At 39.1% G+C, this 12,153-nt stretch overlaps 2 protein-coding genes across 2 annotated transcripts in view; one reads left to right on the top strand and one right to left on the bottom strand.

The window, feature by feature from the left end:
• The window catches only part of Nudc (nuclear distribution C, dynein complex regulator), a 177,034-nt gene that overhangs the window by 16,178 nt on the left and 148,703 nt on the right, over positions 1-12,153 (top strand). The gene's annotated exons all lie outside the window — the stretch shown is intronic.
• LOC143365728 (uncharacterized) overlaps positions 1-12,153 on the bottom strand; it is a 33,583-nt gene that overhangs the window by 14,159 nt on the left and 7,271 nt on the right. The gene's annotated exons all lie outside the window — the stretch shown is intronic.

Genomic DNA, 12,153 nt, shown 5'->3' with positions numbered 1-12,153 from the left:
AAACGCCTCGGAGCGGGCCGCTAGCTTTTCGCCGAGCGTGAAATCGGCGCGCGATTCGCGTGCAAATCGCCCGTCGAGATCCACGAGGATCGTGAGGATCGCGACCGATCGCGACCTGCTCTCGTTTATGCACATATTTTCTCTCCTCTCGTCTCGTGGTTTCGAAAATGCTCAATAAAATAGCCTTTGAAATTGTTTAACACTAGAACAACCGAGCACTAAATGCAACTGGCATGCATTGCCTTGTAATAACAACAAAATTGCAGTTCTTTAGATTTCGTACCAGTTTTGTTTAAATATCTACTTCGATAGAGAAGTTTATCAAAAATTTTCTCAAGGAAACATGTTTTTTAATTTCAATATCTCTAAAAGACAAAATTAGGAGAAAGCCATTTTGACTCGTTCGGTGGTTCTAGTGCTCAAAATAATGTATATGTGTATTCATTAGATTGGCCACAAAGGTTTTGCATTTTTTCTGTGTAGTCTATTGGAAGGAATAAATATTAAAACATAGTAGAAACACTGGAAACCCGTGTTCTTAAACCCTTGCATTCGGAAAATTATTTTAACTCGAAAACAAAGCATTTCCTCCGACCTAGAATATTTCCATTCTATAAGATATTGTTTATTTTATGCATACGAAACTGATGCAATTTAGTCATACAATTCTCAAGTGTCTAATAATGTATCAAATGTGAACAAATGTAGTAATGTAAAAAATATTTTTAATAACGATGCATGTAGCAATTTTTGGCCGAGGGTAGAATGAAGCAGAGCTTGCCTGTAAGCGGAAAAAAGTGTAAAACAAGACATGGTCGTTTTAAATATTAAGACAGTCAATTTTGTGCCGTTTGATTAAGTGAAATTTTATGCAAAAAGAATGAGTGTTCCTCTTATTCGGACATTTTTGTCCGCTTATCGACACGAAGGTGGTTCGATTAATCGATGGCTGTGCGAAAACGATTTTCAGTCGTTGACCTTAGGCTGGCCGATTCGTGGATTTCACTTTCCGCTTTGGTGCGTCCCCGATCGTTTATCACCTGGACAGGAGGATCGTTCGTCGACCGCGTGGTGAACGGTTACGTGTGTCGCTTAGGAAAGCTAGCCTCCTAGGAATCTCCGGATTCTTTCGATCAAGGTCTGGTTATCCGAGGTTTTGTCTAAGGTCGAACCAGAGAAATCGATTTTGCAATGTGGAGTGCTTTCTCCTGTTCCATGCAAATCCAGGAAACAGACTTCGAACTTCTGTTGCAACTGCCAGGAATTGGAAACTGGGAAACGTTCGCAAAACATTCATCTCGGTGGAGTGAGAATCTTCAGTTCGACGTTCTTCGGTGAAACCAACTGTTGAACTTGAAGCTGAAGTGTACTCTATTATCTATATACTGTCTATTTCGATTTGTAATTTGTGAACGATCGAATATTTCCGTGAAGCGTTTCTACTCGATAAAAAGTAAAATTCTTGTAGAGATCTATAGAATATCTGCAGGAATTTTCGAAGAATCGCATAGCAATCAGGATTTTCTAATCTCCAAGCGAAAGGAGCAATCAAAAGCAGCATTAACTTCACAACCACGTGGAAAGAGAGTGATATTACCGGAGCGGTCGATCCGTCAGTCTCGATCTCGCGAAGCGATACAGATCTAGGCCCGGCAACTGAATCTCTCTGCTCCCGTTCCGTGCCGCGGACATAATTTTTAGTCACTTAACAACATTGTAATCAAGCCTTCAACGTCTTCATTAAAGACATCGTAAATTGAGTCTCTTATCGGCCGAGATCTAACGTTCCGTCGTATAGGGTCCGCGATCGTTATCACCGGTTTCCAATGGGCGTGTCGCGTCAACTCGGTCACAGCCGAAACCGATGACTAAGTGATGATGACACCGAGAGACACTAACACGCCAGGCGTCGTCGTAATTATGTAATTCCTCCGTTACGGGTTCCACGGATTATTAACGAAACATTTCGTTAGATTGCGTGATGCCGATGTGTGTCAAACTTTCCCTGGACGATGTGACATTTCTCCGGACAATTTCGATTTTTACGGATTTTAGATCTTTTAGATTTTTAAGGAGTTCAGGTCATTTCAGCAGTTGGAGAATTTACTAGATCATCTCTCCATCGAATTTTACTTTTATTTCTTTTCTACGCAACGCGATCTTCTCGATCTCCGTCACGAATAGAAATTGCAACTCCAACGTTTCCTGCAATTGAAAGTCTATTAAACCACTTCCTATTAATCTCTAACGTCATTCAGTCTTCGGTAAGGTCATCTCTTTTCATACGATTGCAGTATCATCGTTTTTACTCTATTCGATCCTGTTTGAGAATTTATTTGAAATCGAGACAAAATATTCTTCTGTTTCAAAATGAATATTCAGAATTTATTTCAAATCGGGACAGAATATTCCTCTGTTACTAAAGTTAAAACAATTACAGCTCCATAAGAAAATACACATGTTCGTCCCATGAAATTTTGAAGCTCCGGTCACTGTGGCCGTCGAAAGAAGCACGTTCCAAGAGACGCAAGAAAGAAATCACCGACGTTCGTGAACTAATAAAATAATGATTCCGATGCGACTCGCGCGACGCGTTCGCGCACTATACTAGATTGGGCCGCGCACAACTAGTGTTCCTGATTTGTCAACATTTTTTATTTCTCGAGAGATGAGAAATAATACTATATTTCTCGAGAATTCTCGAGATATATAATATATTGGGAATTATTATATATTGGGAAACTTTTATCAAACTTTTATAAAGTGAAACATTACGCTTTTGTCTTGAAATGACTTCTTAAGAAGCATAATGCGTCTAATGTAAAATCAGACAATATAATTCTGTCTGGAGTCTGGAATTTATTTTCTTCTGCCGCTAAACTCTTGACACTAAATTCTTGAAGACTGTCTGCAATTTCTAATTGTTTTTCCAGTGATAATTCCTCATTCTGAGAATCTCAAAGTTTTTCACTATTTTCATAAGAATCATTGTCATATTTTCCAAAAAGTCTGCTTAGAATTTGTTTTGCCATTTTATACATATCTGCCTTGGATGTTAAATCAAAAAATGTATCTTCTGAATCTTTCTGCAGAGATACTGGATTATGCAGATATTTTATAAGGGATACAACAATCTCTTCTTTTAGATACTTCTTCTTGAACAACAACAAGAAACTCATTACTCAATTCAGTATTCACTTTTTCTAAAGTTCTAAATAAGAATCTAAGAGAATTTAACACTAGATTTACGGGACCCGTCAAAATGACGGATTCTAATATTTTCTAATTTACGAATATTGAGATTGTAAAGATGCATCCACGAGGAATTATTTAACAAATTTATTTCTTTCGATATATATATATATTATTAAAAGGATGGCCATAAATTTTGAGAGATACAATCACGTTATTTCTGTAAAGTAATGTAAAATAGTCATTTCTAGTGCTCCGTAAACCTAGTGTTAAGAATTTATACGTCATAAAATCAATGAGATTCGTAAGAATTTTCCTAGATTGAAATTTCTCGAGAAACTCTCGAGAAGGAACACTGCGCGCAACGCTGGGATTCGTCGTCAGAAAACAATTGCTTGCGAACGATCTCGCAAGGTTCCCCGCGAGATAGACGGCGTTATCCTTGCGCGCGTCATCTGCATAAGGACTGCGTGTCCGATCGTGACACATTTGTCGCTGGAAAACGATCGACACCGTATTAGATAAACGATTCCAGGCGACCGTAGACAGGGACGGGGGAGAAAGGTACGTACAGCGTGGAAGGCGAGAGATGCAGAGATAACGAGAGAGAGACAGAGAGAGAGAGAGAGAGGCAAACTGTGTAACCGGGCGAGAGAGCTCTCTCGGCCCGGTGGCACGCGAGTCGAACGTAATCCGCGATGTCGCAATTTCGGAGCGCCACCACGCCGGATCCTTTATTTACGTTGTATATGCAAATCGACCCGGTGTGTCGGACGTTTCCAAACGACCTAGAGAAGGTTTCCGAGAGCGGATCCGCCGGAACGCTGACATTTCGCGTCCGCCACGAGAACGTGACCAGACCCACCACGTCCTGTTCGACTTTAACCCCTTTACTTGCGATTTATTTATTTAGTTTAATACTCGCGCGCGCAAAAGGTGTCCATAAAAGGCGCGCACAACTGCAGCTATTCATTTAGTAACGTACGAACAGGAAACCTGACTCGGACGGTAACCCCCGACAATGTTACCTTCGACTTTAACCCCCGTCTTCTAATTTATTTGTTTATCTACTTCGATATTAATGCGTTGATTTGACACAAAAATGTCCATTAAAGTCACATAAAATTGGAGCAATCTTTATTTAGTATTTTAACACTAGGTTTTCGACTAGGTTTTTTAATTTATGATTACTGATCGACTTTAACCCCCGTCTTCTAATTTATTTGTTTATCTACTTCGATATTAATGCGTTGATTCGACACAAAAATGTCCATTAAAGTCACGTAAAATTAGAGCAATCTTTATTTAGTAATTTAACACTAGGTTTTCGATTAGGTTTTTTAATTTATGATTACTGATCGACTTTAACCCCCGTCTTGTAATTTATTTGTTTATCTACTTCGATATTAATACGTTGATTCGACACAAAAATGTCCATAAAAGTCACGTAAAATTAGAGCAATCTTTATTTAGTAATTTAACACTAGGTTTTCGACTAGGTTTTTTAATTTATGATTACTGATCGACTTTAACCCCCGTCTTCTAATTTATTTGTTTATCTCCTTCGATATTAATGCGTTGGTTCGACACAAAAATGTCCATAAAAGTCACATAAAATTGGAGCAATCTTTATTTAGTATTTTAACACTAGGTTTTCGACTACGTTTTTTAATTTATGATTACTGATCGACTTTAACCCCCGTCTTGTAATTTATTTGTTTATCTACTTCGATATTAGTGCGTTGATTTGACACAAAAATGTCCATAAAAGTCACGTAAAATTAGAGCAATCTTTATTTAGTAATTTAACACTAGGTTTTCGACTAGGTTTTTTAATTTATGATTACTGATCGACTTTAACCCCCGTCTTGTAATTTATTTATTTATCTACTTCAATATTAGTGCGTTGATTTGACACAAAAATGTCCATAAAAGTCACATAAAATTGGAGCAATCTTTATTTAGTAATTTAACACTAGGTTTTCGACTAGGTTTTTTAATTTATGATTACTGATCGACTTTAACCCCCGTCTTGTAATTTATTTGTTTATCTACTTCGATATTAGTGCGTTGATTTGACACAAAAATGTCCATAAAAGTCACATAAAATTGGAGCAATCTTTATTTAGTAATTTAACACTAGGTTTTCGATTAGGTTTTTTAATTTATGATTACTGATCGACTTTAACCCTCGTCTTGTAATTTATTTATTTATCTACTTCAATATTAATGCGTTGATTCAACACAAAAATGTCCATAAAAGTCACGTAAAATTAGAGCAATCTTTATTTAGTAATTTAACACTAGGTTTTCGATTAGGTTTCTTAATTTATGATTACTGAGATTGTAAAGATGCATCCACGGGCAATTGTACGCTGCAAATATGTAATATAGCGTATATTAGTTTTATAAAGAAATGTAAAATAAGCACTCTCGGTGCTCCGTAAATCTAGTGTCAAGAATAGGAAATACAAGTCTGATTATAGCAATTGCTTCTGCAATCTTTGTGCGTCCCGTAGATCCCAAGAAACTTCAGTTCGCTAAATAGTGAAGATTCTACTAACTTTTCAAGTTTGTTCTTCTCGAGTTGACACCATTGACTCTCCAATTAATTTTTCGATGGCGAAATTCGGAATTAAACTTGTATTAACACGTGGAGCATTGGTCAGAAATGCTAGACTTTCTACTACAGCTATTTTTATAGTCTCTTTCATTAATATATTCTGCGGAGGGTACGATAAACACAGTTTTGCAACGCGTATTCCCGACGTTATGTATCATTGCTACGAATTATTTTTGCGTAATGAATGCGGCATCATTCGTTTGATGAAGTGTTAAGTCTTTGAAAAGAACTGTTCGAATGGAATTCATTTAGCGAGGAGACTATACTGTTTGCTTGCATTCTAGTGCGAAGGTTTCGTGACTTAACTTTGCAGTCAGCCACTCGTATTTTCGATTCTTTAACGCGTGTCAGTAGTTTTTCAACCGAGCTAGGAGGATTAATTTCCTAAACGAAGTGTATAGAAAATTTGGAAAAAATTCCAGTTGCTTCGAATCACGAGGAGAACATTAAAGTAAAATTTTTTGGAGTAGTTTTTAAAGGATCCCCCGGTCTGATAAAGTCAAATCTTTCTATTCATAAATCATTTCTATCAAGATTAACACGTTGATTGCCATGTCACCCATACGTGGGTGACGGAATTATTTGTCCAGGTTTTAAAATGAATTTTTACGTTAATAGATTCACCGTACCAAATTTGATTAGGATCTGTAAAATCCAAGAAAGTTGGAGGACTACTCGATATCATATAATTTAAAAAAAAAAAAAAATTTCATTAAATAACTTGCTTTGCTTATATAGAATTTTTGAGGTTTTTGGCAGTCAAAGTGTTAAGAAAACATTATCACACGCACGCAGGAATTCGCAATAAAGAAATACACTATGTGAACACGCACGAGACTGTTTCATCGCACAATGAAGAAATCCAAGAGTAAACATTCCTACGCTAGGGTTCGAGAGACAGAAGTTTCGAATGATAAACGACGGGAAAATCGGTATCCGCTAATAAACTTACTCGTGACTGAAAGTCCCGATAAAAATACTGTTCGATGGGGCTGTCTAGCAAGCGTCGACCTATACTTTATCTCGGGACGCGATCATCGTCATGAGTCCGCGGCGGCTGGCAGACGCGCGTAAATAATTTGCAAACAGAATCGCGGCGGGCGTTATGAAATCAATATATTCTCGGCTCCGTTATTTATAGCCGCGACGGGTTCGTTGATTTATCGTGTCTTGCGTCGGCTTTTCGCGGCTGGAAAATATCGACTCTGTGGATCGATCGAGGTTCGAGGATCGTCGGTCATCCGGTCGGTGACTGCCGCCTCGGGGCTACGTGCGCGATAAATGAACCTTCCCCCGAGGTACCGTCGTCGCAGATACACAGCTAAATCTTTTTTTTTTTTTTAATTTATTTATTTATACAGGTCGCATCAACAACTAGGTCATTAGCGACCACAGATATTATATCATAATGTTACATTATTATATCTTTGTACTTAACATATATGTCACTTATAAGTATACTGAGGAGAACAAATTTTGTACTTGTTATATGTATACAATATTACAATGTGTGAAAAATTTTTGTGGATTTTAGAAATTTTAAGACTTGGTCTATATTCGACTTAACATTGAAACAATCACTGAAATTGTTGGGGATAGCCAAGCGTCTTCTTTGGAAGGAGAAAAGAGGGCATTGTAGGATGAGATGTTCAATTGAAAGTGGTGTATTACATCGGGAGCATACGGGGGGAGGGTCTTTTAAAATTTTATGTAAGTGGGTCAGGTTAGTGTGGCCAATGCGAAGTCGGGTGATGACTACCTGGTCTCTTCTGTTAGTAATCGGGGGACAGTCGTTATTACGGAGGTCTTGTCTTACCAAGGATAGCTTAGAGGGAGGAGAATTAGACCATTTATTGTTCCATCTATCCCAGATTTCTCTTTTGATTTGTTTATTCAAATCTCTGTAAGAAGCCAAGTTGTTCGAAGGTATTTCTCTGGAGGCCTTTTTAGCCGCATCGTCCGCTGATTCATTGCCCAATATGCCTACGTGGGAGGGAATCCATGAAAAAATGATTTCTTTGTTGTTATTTTTAGCTTTGATTAAGGCATTGATGATATGTGTAATGATGGGGTCTTGGTTTTCCGAGTTAGATAAGCTCTCTAGGACACTAGCGGAATCAGTGAAAATTATCACGTGAGGGTCTTCAGCAGATGAAATGGATTGAACAGCCTGTAATATGGCATAGGCACAGCTAAATCTTGTTTCGTATCGATCTTGGCCTCGCGCCGCCAATTTTGCGCAAGGAAAGAAAGCGGTCGAAAGTTCGGCCGAGCCGATTTCGGACAGCTTCCGTGTCAAGAGGCCTGTTAGAAAGTTCTGTTTGTCCTGCGTAGAAATCGCAGGGCAAACAGTCTCCCCATATTGTTATTTATTATTTATTCCCCATCGATATCGGCCGCCGATGCAGAGCATTCGGCAGAAGAGAAAACAATCATCGAAAAAGTTGACAGAAACTGAAACCGAAGAGTCTCGGCGCAAACAATCGCTCGATAATCCTTACGAAATCGAGAGCTTCCTGAATAGATCATTCAACGGCGACTGCAATTTCCTTTTCCACAAATTGTCTCGAGAAATTGACACCTTTGAGTTTTTCTTTTTTTCGAGAAACATTCCTGATACCGGATGGTGCACAGTCATGATGCACACAGTAATCCCACAAATGAGAAAACATCGAGGTAATTCAGTCGATGAATTATTGAGAAGGGATGTTAAAATTGATTACTGTGATACTTGTTTAACACGTTCACTGCCCCGGCATCTTCGAATGTAGAGAATGACAAGGGGCTTTTCGATGCTATAACAACCAGTCATCTCTTAGGTGGATGACAATGTTGTTTCACAAGCTTCAAAGAGGCTTCGAAGTTAATTACATATGCGGTGCTTGCTGTCTTCGATTATGTATGATTTATTGAGGTTTATTTAAATTTTTTTCGTGGTCCATATATGGGACAAGGGATCGCGAACGTCTCAATCCTTTTGCGAGTCACAAGTTGCAATAAAATTCAGATTCAATGTTTTGCCACGAAAGTCCATTCTTAAACCTGACCAAAAAATCTCGTTCTTATATGACTCACGTGGTCGGTGTATTATGAAGATTAGGCAACATGGAATTCCTTAAAAAATTGATAAAAGTACTAGGCTGTTCGAAAAACCTAAAACCTTGATTCGATTAATGGGAATTCTATAAATCTATAGGTATAGATCGTCCATCGCTAGGAGTATAGTCATTGCTTGTCTTCAGACTCTTCCAATTAGATGAAGGTTCTTAAATAATCTTTTGACCAAACAAGCACACGACGATGGACACCATCGGTTTCAAACGAGGCCCGAAGCTACAGGAGAAGCCTTGTAAAATAGATCAAAGGTGATCGCAAAGAAGGCGGCGGAAGCGGACAGAGGAGTTCTCAATTAAAAGGAATTCGTCGGGATCGATAGAGCCAATTAGAGGCGGATGAGAGCCGAAGGTTCCGCCGCGCCGTTAAAATGGCCACGAGCCACCGCAGGGAAAAATTGCCAGCCGACGTTCAATCTCCTGTGACAATCCGCCGGCAGCTAATGAAGATAAACGAGTGGCGAATTTCGCGGCGGATCGTCACGGAAAAGCGAAGGAGCAGCGGACCGTGCAAATCACTGGGACTAATTAAATTTGCGCGAGCAGGCCCGGTGACATAACGCGCGCGGTCTCTTCGAGTGCCCGGTTAACAATCCGATTCCACGCGGAAACCGGAGGTCCGATTCTGCTTGCTCGCGTGGCAATTTAGCAAGGCGAGCAAATGAAAGGACAATCGTGGATTCTACGCCGTGCGAAATTGTTCGCAGCGAGACACCTGTTGGTTTTATAGAAAGACTGGATCGGTATTGTGCAACTTTCGCTGGATTTTCAAATTTTTACTGTACGCTACGGGATTTTTGTGGCATTTTGAGGATTTTGCAACAACTGAGCGACGAACACCTATTTAGAGAACACCTAGAATCGAAGTCGTGCATCGCACATGAATTCCCGAACCTTTTCCTGAAGGAACCTTTAATTTTTCAAAGTGTTAAACTGAAAATTAATTAAATACCAAAAGGTTTACCAAATCACCAAAAAGAGCACGTATAAATACCTAGAGGAAAGCATTCAATTTTGTTACTTAGTCGACGGAATCGAATCTGCGCAATGCACAAAAATTCCCGAACCGTCAATTTTTCACTGTTAAAATGAAAATTAATTAAATACCAAAAGGTTTACCAAATCACCAAAAAGAGCACGTATAAATACCTAGAGGAAAGCATTCAATTTTGTTACTTAATCGACGGAATCGAATCTGCGCGATGCACAAAAATTCCCGAAACGTCAATTTTTCACTGTTAAAATGAAAATGAATCCAATCCCAAAAAGTTTACCAAATCACCAAAAAGAGCACGTATAAATACCTGGAGGAAAGCATTCAATTTTGTTACTTAATCGACGGAATCGAATCTGCGCAATGCACAAAAATTCCCGAACCGTCAATTTTTCATTGTTAAAATGAAAATTAATCCAATCCCAAAAAGTTTACCAAATCACCAAAAAGAGCACGTATAAATACCTGGAGGAAAGCATTCAATTTTGTTACTTAATCGACGGAATCGAATCTGCGCAATGCACAAAAATTCCCGAACCGTCAATTTTTCATTGTTAAAATGAAAATTAATCCAATCCCAAAAAGTTTACCAAATCACCAAAAAGAGCACGTATAAATACCTGGAGGAAAGCATTCAATTTTGTTACTTAATCGACGGAATCGAACCTGCGCAACGCACAAAAATTCCCGAACCGTAAATTCTTCACTGTTAAAATGAAAATTAATTCAATCCCAAAAAGTTTACCAAATTTTTGGTGCAAAAGAGCACGTTCACCCAACACGCGCCTAAACAAGGAACGTTTCACGGCAGTGTGAGATACACATGAAATTCCAGCAGAAGACAATCCTGTTTAGTCGCCTAACAGCCATTTAATCAGAACGGCGATCGCGACTGTCAATTATCTGAACAACTATTCATAACGAAGGCTCGCGGACCGTGTCACGATGATTGGCGTCGTACACCATAATGATCCCGGATACTATTAGATCGACCATCCTCGACGTATCGATCCTAGCGTCTTCCTGGACGATGAAGCGCGCGTGAAAATTGTAACATGGTCTGATGGCGTTTGTTCAAACGTCCTCGCCTCTCTGTCGTCGAGGTCGGTGTGATTGCCAATTAGTAGATACCAGAACGATTCAATGAATGATTACTGTCACCTTATTGGTTATCATCCGACATTATCAAGAACGCTTCTCTAAAGGTGACTCTAACATTTGCGAACAATGCGGAATGCTAAAAGAGATTTCTTTTTGTCCCCCATGTGTAATTCGAAGAAATTAATTTGGGTAAAATGGACACCTCTTCAAAAGGACGATAGATTTCATTATTAGAGAAGAGTAGCCTAACTTGGACTACACTGTCTGGAACAGTGTGCGTTAATTGTACAAAATTAAAAATTTGAGATGTAAAACCATATACAGTGAATTCTCGATATATGTCAACAACACGCCAGAGTCGTATATCGACCAGGAGACATAACGGTGCAGTGTTATGTTTACACTCCTCGGGGTCCGAGGCCTCTCGAGCTACCCCGCGGTAGTGGGGATAATTCCGCGACGTTTATCGTGCAGGTCTTGGCGACATATATAGAGAAATTACCGTATCAACGGTTTTCTCTTCTTTCTACCTAGTCAACCGTTTAGCTAGGTGATTCTTATATTATTAACACTTCAACACTGTAATAATATTAGCTGTTCTTCCATAATGTAGAATTTCTCATATCCTGCTCTTCGGACCAAAACCATAAAAGCAGTGATCCTGATTTCTCAACATTTTTCATTTCTCGGGAAATGAGAAATAAGACTATATTTCTCGAGAATTCTCGAGATATATATTGGGAATTATTATATATTGGGAAACTTTTACCAAACTTTTATAAAGTGAAACATTACGCTTTTGTTTCGAAATGACTTCTTAAGAAGCATGATCCGTCTAATGTAGAATCAGACAATCTACTTCCTTTTTTTAAAACAAAATCTGTAATTTCACCGTGCACATGGGAGATGAAAATGAGGTCAGACAAGTGGCAGGGTCCGCAGAAATTTTGAATTTGCTGAAACAGTGTGGTCGAGGGAATCGTTTCCCGCGGTTTGCGCCCGGCAGCGAACAAACGAGAGAACGAAAGTGATCGCACGGAGAATCTTCCAGAAGCCGACCGAATGGGGATCGTCCGTGCGAGAGGAAGAAAGCCGCTTCCGGAATCAGCGCGCGCGCGCACGCGTGTACA

The sequence above is a fragment of the Halictus rubicundus genome, chromosome 2, assembly GCF_050948215.1.
Source record: "Halictus rubicundus isolate RS-2024b chromosome 2, iyHalRubi1_principal, whole genome shotgun sequence".
Lineage (NCBI taxonomy): Eukaryota > Metazoa > Arthropoda > Insecta > Hymenoptera > Halictidae > Halictus > Halictus rubicundus.
Note: the sequence above shows the minus strand (reverse complement) of the source record. Positions and strands in the feature narration are given on the sequence as shown.